Source organism: Euleptes europaea, chromosome 16 (assembly GCF_029931775.1).
Source record: "Euleptes europaea isolate rEulEur1 chromosome 16, rEulEur1.hap1, whole genome shotgun sequence".
NCBI classification, from domain to species: domain Eukaryota; kingdom Metazoa; phylum Chordata; class Lepidosauria; order Squamata; family Sphaerodactylidae; genus Euleptes; species Euleptes europaea.
Genome location: NC_079327.1, coordinates 56,946,538 through 56,959,711, shown reverse-complemented (window position 1 = coordinate 56,959,711; position 13,174 = coordinate 56,946,538).

Genomic DNA, 13,174 nt, shown 5'->3' with positions numbered 1-13,174 from the left:
GAAAGGAAAAATAAAAGATTGATTTATTGCTTCTCCTTCCCATCCTTCCAAATACAGTCTAGAACTGCAAGGAAAATATCCTGCACAGCTGCTTCTTCTTAAATCAATAGAATATATTCACACATCCACACACAAAGGCAGGAAAGAGTTTGTGTCTTTTCTAGCAATACTCCAGATCTCTTAGGAAAGATTGTCTCATACTGTGAGCACTAGTCCCGTGATAATCCCATAAACAAACATCCACAGTCAAGTAGTCCAAAAAGAGTTGATTTATTGGAAGATCCACAGGTTTACAGCAGCTAAGAGTCAAGTTGGCACTAATGGGAACTCTAAGCACGGAGCAGGGCATATAAAAAAGAGCATAGGCTAAATCAGGATACATCTGGATGCCATGGCAACCCCCCTCCCATCGAGGTAAGATTCCCACAGAGTTCAGAGTCAAAACACATAGTTGGCAGGACTGGAGCTGGCCTTGGCCAGCACCTGGAGAAACCACAACAATCTCTGTCAGGCCATGCCTGGCATTTCCTAAACAGGCTATGCCTGACATTCTGCCCCCCCAAAGGTCCCCCCTTCAGTCCTCAGGTGCTGGTTTGTGAGGGTAGGCAGCATGGAAATCCCGGACTAGGTGAGGGGCGGACACATCGCACGAGCGCACCCACTCATTATGAGCGGGACCAAAATGTTTCCAACAGACTAGGTATTGGAGAGAACCATGACGGATACGCGAGTCCAGGATTTTAGCAGCTTCAAAATGTTCCTCCCCCCCCCACCATTACTGGCGCCTCGGGCGGCGGTTCAGGATGCCATTCCGGGGAGGGAACATGCGGCTTCAAAAGACTGACATGAAAAACGGGATGGATTCGCCTTAGCAATTTCGGGAGTGTGAGTTCTACAGACACTGGGTTGATGATTCGGGAAATGGGGAATGGACCCACATATTTAGCACTGAGTTTGCTGCAAGGGCGGGTAGACCGTAGATTTTTGGTGGACAGGTAAACCAAACCACCCACCCCATACTCTTTTCCTGGTGCACGGTGTTTGTCAGCTTGAGCTTTGTATTTTCATTTAGCACGTTCCAAATTCTTTATTAGCCACAGCCAGGTAGTCTGAACTGTGTGCACCCAGTCGGCCACATCTGTACCACCCTCCTCCAAGGACACATCAATATGATTGCTGGGGCCAAAATCTTGTCCGTACACAGCTCAAAATGGGCTAAATCCAGTGGATTGATGCACAGCATTATTGTAAGCGTATTCAGCAGAGGGCAAAAGCCTCACCCAATCATCCTGGTGATAATTAACATAACAACACAAGTAACATTCTAACACAGCATTTTCTCATTCAGTCAGGCCATCAGTTTGGGGATGGAAGGCGCTGGACAGTCCCTGTTCCACCCCAACCAATTTCAGGAAAGCCTTCCAGAATTTAGCCACATAAGTGCTTCCGTGGTCGCTGACCACCTTATGCGGAAACTGTGCAATCAGAAAACATGTGACACAAAGAGGCAAGCCAGTTTTGGGGTGGAAGGGATACCTGCACAAGGTACCAGGTGCACCTGTTTAGAAAAAAGATCATTGATCACCCACAGAACAGTTTTTCCTTCACTAAGGGGGAGAGCAGTCATAAAATCCATAGCAATCACTTCCCAGGGCTTAGTAGGGGTTTCCAATGGCCACAATAGTCCTGGCGGTCGTTTGGTAGCAGCACACGCTGGCCAACTGCGGATAAATAAGTCCACGTCCGAATGCATGCCTGCCCACCAAAACTGCCTTCTCAGTAGATGTAACGTGTTGAGAAATCCAAAGTGACCTGCAGTCTTAGCTCCATGAACCAGACCCAGGACTTCTCTCCGCAGTACCTGGGGAACATACAACTTAGATTGCTTGTACCAATAACCCCCGCGTTCTGTCATGAGCAGCAGGGATCTAGATACTGAACAGACACAGATCCCGGCTGAGTTGGTAACAGAGGCAGAGGTGGGGCCCTCTGTCTCCTCTGAAGTTGGCAGTTTGTCTCTGTCGGAGACAGAAGTTCCCACTCCTCTCATGATTAATGATGAGGAGAGTCAGCCGGCAAGGATAGAAGATTCACCCCCACAGATAGATAGGCTTCGCGAAAGATTACGCAAAGACTTGGCTACCCGTCGCAAGCAGGCACGGGAGTATAGACGGACACAAAGCCCTGAATACTGAGAGGAGCCAGGCTAGGTAATTGATGGGGCTAATGAGCACACTACCAGAGGGCCATATAATCCCAGGCTGTTGAAAGGTGTCTCCGTGGAAGCAATGATTCAGTTTCCGGACTGCTTCGCATCCACTTCGGCTTCTGACCCTCTCTCCGACTGGCTTGAATTCCTGGAACTCTGACCCATGGCTTGATTCACGACTCTTCTTCTGGACACGTCTGGACTCCTGTTTTGATCTCCACTGACTCGACCTTGGACCGCACGACTACCCAGCCTCCTAGCCCCGCCCGGGACCTGACATGTTCCACCAGGGAAGCCAGGAGGGCTTGTGTGGAGAGTTTGGCCTGACAAGCGCGATGGAGAGTCTCTTTGAAGGAATCTGTAAACCCTTCCACAGCCGGCACTGTGGGTACGGAGTCGGTAGGCTCCTTCGTAGGGGAAGGAGCCGGCATCGTCAGGGGGGCAGGGGGGTCGGTTTGCCTGGGTGAACAGGTCCTTGCATCCCGGGATTCACACTGGTGGACTGCATGGACAGCGGAGTCAGCACCGGTGAAGGAGGCAAGGGGAGCGGAGTGGCCGGGCCGATCTGCGTGGTCGGACTACTGGTGTCCCCCCCTATCAGAGGTGGGGTTTGGAATCAGGTTTGAGACTGAGTTTGCACTGCCAGGGTAGGCAGTAGACCCCTCTGAGCAGTAGTGAACAGAGACTCTGTGGGGCATTCAATTTTGGTAGGGTATTGGGGCAGTATAGTTAAGGTATCGGCCAGCACGTTCTGTTTTCCGGGTACATGTTTCAGTACAAAGCGGAATTGGGCAAAGAAGTCCACTCATCATACCTGTTTCACGGTGTCAGGTCTGCTTTTCTCTGCTCTCAGCAGCCTTGTCAGACTGACAATGTTTTGGTTTCAGTGCCTTTCAAGGCCGAGCCTGCTAACTGTTGAATTCCTGTTCCAGCGCTATCTCCCGTGGGAATGGCTCCTCGTTAGGAGGGGGGCTACCATTACCCGTTGTGACTAATGCTTTCCCATATAGGCCCTGGACTGTGCTACCCGTTCCCAGTCGTGCCAAATTACCTGCTAGCTCTGTAAACTTGTAGGTTTTCTAATAAATCAACTCTCTTTTGGACTCCTCGTCTGTGGATGTTGTTTGTGGGATTACCATGGGGACAAGTGCTTACATTTTGGCACGACCCCCTTCTTTATTTTTACCTGCCTGGCTGGAGCCCTGGAGGGTTCGCCGGGGTCTCGGATTAGAGCAGGGAATGTGCTCTCCGAGTGAATTACCTATGGCTGGAGCCCCGGAGGGTTCGCCTAGACCCCGGATGGGAGTAGAGACAGCGCTCCCCGGGTAGAGGGTTTCTGGCCGAAACCCTGGAGGGTCCTGAACCTTGGTACCCTCCATTGGAACCTCCATAACAAATGTAACATTTTTAGAAAACCAAAGTGTCTCGCGGTTTTGGCTCCATGTACTAGCTGTAGGACTTCTTTCCGGAGCTCTTTAGCCACATACAGCTTAGAGTCCTTGTAACAAACCCCTATGTTCAGTTAGAGTGGAAGGGAGGGCTTGCGCAGAGAGTTCGGCTTGGCAAGCGGAACCAAGTGAGGTAAAAAAAGAGCCCATGAGATCCAACCCATCTGGCGGTGTGGGCTCCACATTGGAGGGAGGGGATGCCTCCGAGGGGGGTTGGATGGCTGGATTGTCAGAGTGACTGGGTGCCGGTGGAGCTGGAAAAAGAGGTCAGGGGGGTGGCACGGCCAGGCAGAATGGTGTGGTTGGGCTTGAAGTGCCTCCCCCCTGTGGAGGCTGTGGTGGGAGCCGGGTTTGCGATCGGGTATGGACTGCTAGAGTGGGCAGCAAACCTCTTTGAGCAGGAGTGAACAGGGACTCCATGGGGCGTTCAACCTTGGTTGGATATTGGGGCAGTCTGGATAGAGCATCAGCCAGGACATTCTGTTTCCCTGGCACATGTTTTAATACGAAACGGAACTGAGCAAAGAAGTCCGCCCAGCGAACTTGTTTCGCGGACAGTTTACGGGCCCCCGTGAGCGCCTCCAGGTTCTTCTGATCGCTCCATACTTCAAAAGGTACTTTAGAACCTTCCAAAAACTGCCTCCACACCGTAAGGGCATGGTGGACGGCAGCCACTTCCTTTTCCCAGATTGGCCAGTTGAGCTGAGATTGTGCGAACGTCTTAGAGAAGTAAGCACATGGATGTAGAAGACCATCCCTCCCTTACTGTAGGAGTGCACCCCCCATTTCCATGTCTGAGGCATCAACCTGAACTATAAACATCTGATCGGGATCAGGGTGCTTTAACACTTGTTCAGAGGTAAACAGTCTCTTGAGAGTATCAAAAGCGGTTTGGCAGTGGGGGGTCCAATTGATTCTAGCTAAGGGCAACATGGCAGCGCTGCCTTTTCCCTTAGTCTTAAGGAGATCCGTGATGGGGAGTGCGATTTGAGCGAAGTTGGGGATGAACCCCCTGTAGAAGTTAGTGAACCCAAGAAATTGCTGAACTTGCTTACGGGTGGAGGGTGGTTCCCAACTGGTTACTGACTGCACCTTGTCAGGGTCCATAGTGAGTCCGTGGTGTGAAATTATATAGCCCAAGACAGTTAATTGTTTTTGGTGAAAGTCACACTTGGACACCTTAGCATAAAGCTGGTTGTCTCTGAGGTGTTGCAATACTTCTCTTACCAGGGCAACGTGTTCGTCCATAGTTTTAGAGTAAATAAGAATATCGTCCAAATAAACCACCACGCCCCATACAACAAGTCATGTAGGATCTCATTAATGAACTGCATGAAGACCCCCGGAGCCCCTTTTAACCCGAAAGGCATCACTAAGAACTCATACATGCCAAAGCAACTGGAAAAGGCTGTTAGAGGTACATCACTCTCCCGAATCCTGATTCTATAATAGGCTTCCACCAAGTCAAGTTTTGAAAAGATACGCCCCTCCTTTAATTGTCCCAAGAAATCCGAGATCAAAGGAATGGGATAGGCATTGGACTGGGTGACTGCATTAAGTTTTCGAAAGTCGATGCATAAGCGCAAGTCACTCTTTTTTTGCTCACAAACAACGCAGGGGTTGAAGAAGGGGCGGTAGATGGCCGGATGAAACTTTGAGCCAAATTCTTGTCCAAGAATTCACGTAGCATGGTATGTTCAGAAGCGCTCATGGGATAAATCTTACTTTTAGGCAGTTTTTCATTTCCCACTATTTCAATAGCCCAATCTGTTTGGCGGTGGGGGGGCAGTACATCACATTCCTGCACGTCAAAAACGTCTGCAAAATCTTGATATTCAACAGGTATAGGACAGGACGAGGGGGTATCTGAGACTAAAGCCGAGGTTCATGGAGGTACAATAGCCACCTCGAGACATTGTTGGTCACAGTTAGGATCAGAGAACATTATAGTCCCAGCCCCCCAGTCAATACAAGGGCTGTGCCCCTTGAGCCAGTTAATTCCCAACACCACGTCGTATCTGATAGGGGCTATGGTGAAGTCGATTTGTTCCCAGTGGTGGCCAATGCCTATCGCCACTCCGCGAGTGCGACGATCCATAGGCCCACCCTTGAAATCACTGCCATCCATTTGGGCGAACTGGATGGGAGCTGGCAGGGTGTCTGACTTCACTTTGAGTGCTTTGAAAGTGGTTTCATTGATCAGGGAGCAGGCACACCCGGAGTCTATGAGTGCTTTAACATGTAACTGGGGGGCCCCTTTATGGCATTGTAAGACTTCGTCCACATACACAGTCTCTTCGATCTCACTCACCTTCACTGGAGCTTTGGGTTTTGCAGGAATAGCTGCGAGGGTCCGCGGTGCCGCTCCAATCATCGCAGACCCCACCTGTTTTTTGACAGATCCAAAAAAGATTCAAGGTTCAAAGCAGGGGGTCCCAGTCCTTGTCTTCATCCGAAGATGGTGAGCTGTCCCCAAATGGGGCACTTGTAATCCTGAACCCCGATGGGCTCACTGGTGCAGATTCGTGAGGCGCATCTCTGACGTTGAGAGCCGATGGTGCGGTCCATCCTGGAGCAGAGCTTCGGTTGACCGCGGTGCCTCGGCGCTGAGGTTGCCCCAGATTCCGGGGTGGTCCAGCCAGCTGAGCAGGAACCAACCGGTCCGGTCGAAACGGGCAGGCTGCTGCAAAGTGGCCCATGGTTCCGCAAACGAGACAGGCTCCCCTTTGAAACCGAGACGTGCGGTCTTGCGAGGGTAGAGCAGGCCTCCGTGGAGTTTGAGCTGTAGCCTTAGCAGGGGTTTTTTGGTTGCCTCCCTCCCTGGCTCGACGTTGGGTCAGCGAAATGAATTGGTGACGACTTTCTACCTCCTCAGCTAGTAAAATCCATTCTTCCAGAGTGTCTGGGTCTCGTTGCATATAAACCCAGTTCAATATCTCTGGATGTAAGGCTTCCCGGAAATAATGTATTCGGGTAGCCTTGGTCCAGTCTACTATTTTACTGGCGAGCCTTTGGAATTCGTCCGCGAATTCGCACACTGTTGTAGAGCCTTGTCGAGCCTCCTTGGCCTTCTCTCCCAGGAAAGGGTCCTCGAAACATTGCCATAACGCTCACATGAACTCGTTGAGTGAGCGTATGGATCGGGCCCGAGTGTCAAACTGGAGGACCATCCAGTTGGCGGCTTTTCCAGTCAATAGCACCCAACTGTCTTCGATGGGGAAGTGCTGCCGGCTCGGTGAAGCGACCTGCATTGTGCGTCGCAAGATGGACCAAAACTCAGGGAAAATGAGGGGACAAACCCAACACCTATGCTGTCTCTGGGACACATGTCCGTGACCGTGCAGGCTCGAGCAGCGGCCAAACGTTGCTCCTCTTCTTTCTCGGCTCGCGCCCGAGCTGCCGCCGCATCCAGCTGCTGGCAATTTTTCCTCGGCTCGCTGTCGGTCAGCGAGCACTTGGTCGGCCTCGAGCTTGGCGGCGATCGCTGTGGTGACGATTGGGAGAGCTTCTTGCTGCAGAAGCAGAAGGAGTTCAGAGGAATCTGGTAGGTCCAATAACAGTTGAACCTGGACTGCCAGAGCAGCAGCGTCTGTTCCAAAGTCAGGGGTTAGGCGTTTCGTGAGTTCAGCCACCGAGGCCATGGCCAAGGTTAGTCCTACAAACAGTAAGGCCGTCCGGACCGCCACATCCTGTGCTTCCTTCAAGCACAGGTTGGGATCAGGAGCGGTTGGGATCAGGACCTCCTCCGGTTGCATTCCCGCCATGGTCCAAGGTGGAGCGGGGCGGATCAGGGCCGCTACCGGCTCTAGTTGCTCCTCACGTACAGTTAACCCCGCTAACAAATGGGTCAAGGTTGCTAAATCCTCCTGCGCCAGTCACACTTCTTCCACTAGACAGTCCAGTATTCGGAGGTTGTGCTGGGCACTTTGATCTGCATCGGGGTTTGTCCAGGGGGTTGTGTCAGCCAGGTGACGCCACTGAACTCAAAAGAGCACAATCAGGCGATTGATCTCCGCATCCGTCCACAGCGCCTCAGCAAGAATGTCATTCAGCAAGGAAGGGTCATCGGGGTACTCGTCCGATGGTTCCAACGGAGGGTACCAAGGTTCAGGACCCTCCAGGGTTTCGGCCAGAAACCCTCCATCCAGGGACTGCTGTCTCAACTCCCACCCAGGCAAACCCTCCGGGGCTCCAGCCACAGGCAATTTACTCGGAGAGCACGTCCCCTGCTCCAATCCGAGACCCTGGCAAACCCTCCAGGGCTCCAGCCAGGCAGGTAAAAAATTGAGGAGGGATTCGTGCCAAGATGTGAGCACTTGTCCCCATGGTAATCCCACAATCATCATCCACAGACAAGGAGTCAAAAAGAGAGCTGATTTATTGGAAAACATACAGGTTTGCAGAGCTACAGGTAAATTGGCATGAATGGAAATGGGGAGCACAGTGTAGGGCCTATAAGGGAAAGTACTAGTCACAACGGGTCATGGCTTCCCCCCTCTAAAGAGGAGCCATTCCCACGGGAGATAGCGCTGAAACAGGAATTCAGCAGTTAGCAAGTTCGACCTTGAGAGGCACCTGGTGGAATCGAAACTAAACCATTCTCAGTCTGACAGGCTGCTGGGAGCAGAGGAAAGCAGGCCTGACACCCTCCCATACAGTGGAAACAACCTCGGTTAAGGGTGACCTACGACGGCTCAGTTGAGGCTCTGCCCTGTTTCCTGCACCAAGTGGACAGTTATATGAGGGAACAGGGGTGGCACTTCCCCACCGAAGAAAGCCGAGTGCACTTTGCTGCCTCCCTGTTGACCGGAAAAGTCCTCCAGTTTGACACTCGGTCCCAATCCATACGCTCACTCAACGAGTTCATGCGAGTGTTACGGCGACGTTTTGAGGACCCTTTCCTGGGTGAGAAGGCCAAGGCAGCCCTCCTGCAACTTCGACAAGGTTCTACACCAGTGCGGGAATTTGCGGACAAATTCCAAAGGGTCGCCAGTAAAATAGTGGACTGGACCAAAGCTACCCGAATACATTATTTCTGGGAAGCCTTACATCCTGAGGTTTTGAACTGGGCTTATATGCAACGAGACCCAGACACTCTGGAAGAATGGATTTTACTAGATGAGGAGGCGGAGAGTTGTCACCAATTCATTTCGCTGGCCTGACATCGAGCTAGGGAGGGAGGCAACCAAAAGCCCCCGACTAAGGCTGCAGCTCCTACACCGCGGAGACCTGCTCTACCCTCGCAAGACAGCGTGTCCCGGTTTCAAAGGGGAGCCTGTCTCATTTGGGGAACCATAGGCCACTTTGCAGAAGCCTGCCCGCTTCGACCGGACCGGTTAGTGCCTTCTCGATTGGATGGACCGCCATGGAATCAGGGGCGACCTCAGCACAGAGGCACCGCGGCCAACCATAGCTCTGCTCCAGGACGGACAGCGCCATCGGCTCTCCACGTCAGAGATGCATCTCGCGAACCTGCACCAGCGAGCCCATCGGGGTTCCGGATTACAAGTGCCCCACTTGGGGACAGCTCACCATCTCGGATGAGAACAGGGACTGGAACCCCCCTGCTTTGAACCTTGAATCTTTTTTGGATCTGTCAAAAAACAGGTGGGATCTGCGGTGAATGGAGTGACACCGTGGACCCTCGCAGCTATTCCTGCAAAACCCAAAGCTCCAGCGAAGGTGAGTGAGATCAAAGATACTGTGTATGTGGACGTAGTGTTACAGCATCATAGAAGGGGCCCCCAGGTACAAGTCAAAGCACTCATAGACTCCGGGTGTGCCTGCTCCCTGATCAACGAGGCCACTTTTAAAGTGCTCAAAGTCAAGTCAGAGACTTTGCCAACTCCCATCCAGTTCGCCCAAATGGATGGCAGTGACTTCAAGGGTAGGCCAGTGGATCGTCGTACTTGCGGAGTGGCGATGGGCATTGGCCACCATTGGGAGCAAATAGACTTCACCATAGCCTCTGTCAGATATGAAGTGGTGTTGGGAATTAACTGGCTCAAGGGGCACAGCCCTTATATTGACTGGGGGGCTGGGACTATAAAGTTATCTGATCCTAGTTGCGACCAACACCATCTCGAGGTGGCTGTTGTACCTCGGTCGACCTCGGCTTTAGCCTCAGACACCCCCTCATCCTCTCCACTACCTGTTCAATATCAAGACTTTGCGGACGTTTTTGATGTGCAGGAATGTGATGTGTTGGCCCCCCCACCGCCAAACGGACTGTGCTATTGAAGTGGTGGGGAATGAAAAACTGTCTAAAAGTAAGATTGATCCCATGAGTGCATCCGAACGTACCGTGCTACATGAATTCTTGGACAAGAATTTGGCTCAAAGTTTCATCCGGCCATCTACCGCCCCTTCTTCAACCCCTGCGTTGTTTGTGAGCAAAAAAAGAGTGACTTGCGCTTATGCATCGACTTTCGAAAACCTAATGCAGTCACTCAGTCCAATGCCTACCCTATTCCTTTGATCTCGGATCTCTTGGGGCAATTAAAGGAGGGGCGTATCTTTACAAAACTAGACTTGGTGGAAGCCTATTACAGAATCAGGATTCGGGAGGGCGATGTACCTCTAACAGCCTTTTCCAGTTGCTTTGGCATGTATGAGTTCTTAGTGATGCCTTTCGGATTAAAAGGGGCCCCGAGGGTCTTCATGCAGTTCATTAATGAGATCCTACATGACTTGTTCTATAGGGGCGTGGTGGTTTATTTGGATGATATTCTCATTTACTCTAAAACTATGGATGAACACGTTGCCCTGGTGAGGGAAGTATTGCAATGCCTCAGAGACAACCAGCTCTATGCTAAGGTGTCCAAGTGCGAATTTCACCAGAAACAATTAACCTTCCTGGGCTATAAAATTTCACACCACGGTCTCACTATGGACCTTGATGAAGTGCAGTCAGTAACCAGTTGGGAAGCACCCTCCACCCGTAAGCAAGTTCAGCAATTTCTTGGGTTCGCTAACTTCTACAGGGGATTCATCCCCAACTTCGCTCAAATCGCACTCCCCATCACGGATCTCCTTAAGACTAAGGGAAAAGGCAGCGCCACCACATTGCCCTCAGCTAAAATCAATTGGACCCCCCAGTGCCAAACCGCTTTTGATACCCTCAAGCGACTGTTTACCTCTGAACCGGTGTTAAAGAACCATGATCCCAAGCAGATGTTCATAGTCCAGGTTGACGCCTCAGACATGGCAATGGGGGTGTGCTTTTACAGCAAGGGAAGGACAGTCTTCTGCATCTGTGCACTTACTTCTCTAAGAAGTTCGTGCAATCTCAGCTCAACTGGCTGATCTGGGAAAAGGAAGCGGCTGCCGTCCACCATGCCCTCACGGTGTGGAGGCAGTTTTTGGAAGGTTATAAAGTCCCTTTTGAAGTATGGAGCGATCACAAGAACCTGGAGGCGCTCATGGGGGCCCGTAAACTGTCCGCGAAATAGGTACGCTGGGCAGACTTCTTTGCTCAGTTCCGTTTTTTATTAAAACATGTACCAGGGAAACCGAATGTCCTGGCTGATGCTCTATCCAGGCTTCCCCAATACCCAACCAAGGTTGAACGCCTGTCAGGCCTGTATCTCAGTTGGTCTGTTTACTTTCGTTTTCCCACTGACCAGACTCAAGGACTGTTGTGCATACCTAGATCCGTTTGAAGCTCTGGGAACAAGCTCTGTTTATGAATTGTAATCTCTTGCCTTTTCCTATGCTTTTATATTACCAAGTTCAAGCCAGCAAGCCTCATTGCTATCACCTTTTCATTATGCTCTGTTAACCTTTTTGACCAGTAAAAACCAGCTTCTTTGGACCTGACTGTCTCTGATGTGGTTTTTGGTTCGATTGGGCCAAGGGCTTACATTGTGACAGCAATCTCTCATCTCCTTGTCAGGCTTGAGCCCCGGAGGGTTCGCCTGCCACTCGGATGGGAGCGGGGAGAGAGCTCTCCGAGTGATTCGACCGGGCGGTCCGCCCCGTGCAGTTCGCCCCAGGCCCGCCGGATTGGATCCCAGGGTAGCGGGTTCCGACTGAGAACCCTGGAAGACGATCCCAACCTCGTACGGGACGTTGTAGCTGAGCTCCGGAGGACCAGCACGGAAGTTAGTCGCCTACATGGATTAATACAGGCCCAGTGGCATTCTCTGGCGACAACCCCCTGGACGTCCGACGTTGAAGATGCCAATACCTGCCTAGACCTCCAAGTCCTTGATCGGTTAGTGGAGGATGCTCGGTCAGCGGCTGAGGATTTACAACTGCTAACGGACTCGTTGGACAGAGTTATTGTTCATGAGAACCCTTCTGATCTGTCCACGGCCCCAATCCGCCCTGCCGTATCCCGAGCCATGGCAGGACCTGCGCCAGAAGGTGTTTCTTTGATACCAAATGCGGCTGAGTGTCAAACGGAGGCTCAACGGATCACAGTCCAAATTGCGCTACTGTTTGTGGGACTTCCTAGGGATACCACGGTAGCCGACCTGTCACGATTGTTAACCCTGACTTTCGGAGCTGGGACACCCGCGTTAGTGGTCCAGGTTCAGCCGCTGCTGGGTGGGGAGTCTGAACCGCTCCTCGCCCTTTTGGAAAAGGAACTTTTACCGCTTGTTACCAGAGCTGCTGCCCTGAAGCTACATCAAATAGACAGTTATATGAGAGAACAGGGGCAATTTTTTCCCACAGAGGACAGCCGAGTCCGTTTCGTCGCCTCTTTATTGACGGGGAAAGCAGCGGACTGGATGGTCCTCCAATTTGACACTAGATCCCGATCTATCCGCTCCCTCAACAACTTCATGTTTGCCTTGCGGAGACGGAGGACCCCTATATGGGGGAGCGAGCCAAAGCAGAACTATTGCAACTCAGACAGGGCTCCTCTCCCGTCCGGGAATTTGCAGATGAATTTCAAAGACTAGCCAGTAAAATTGTGGACTGGCCGGAGGCCACTCTTATTCACTATTTCAGGGAAGCCTTGCACCATGACATTCTAAACTGGTCGTATATGCGGGGTGATCCCGAAACCCTGGAGGATTGGATTTTACTGGCTGAAGAATTCGAGAGCTGCCGACATTTCATTTCCCTAGTCCGGCAGCGGAGCAGGGATAAAAGCACCCAAAAAACCCCATCGAAAGCGACGCTTGCCAGCCAGCGTAAACCTATGCGGCCACCTCCGGATCGCGAAACAAGGTTCTAGAGGGGGGCTTGCCTTGTTTGCGGGGAATTGGGTAACTTTGCAGCGGCTTGTCCACAACGCCCGGAGGCCACTCGCCCTAGCATGCCATCCCGAGCTCGAGGGAGACCTCAACGCAGAGGCACCGCAGCCACCTGCAAAGCAGCGCCGGGACGACTCACACCCTATGCACTTCACGTTGAGGAAACAGCTAACCTTTCTGCACCAAGCGACCCCGCAGGGTCTCGGATTACAAATGCCCCAATGGGCGACAACTCTCCTTCATCTGACGAGGATAACCAATGGAATACTCCAGCTCTAAACCTGGAAACCCCTCTTGATCTGTCAGAAAAT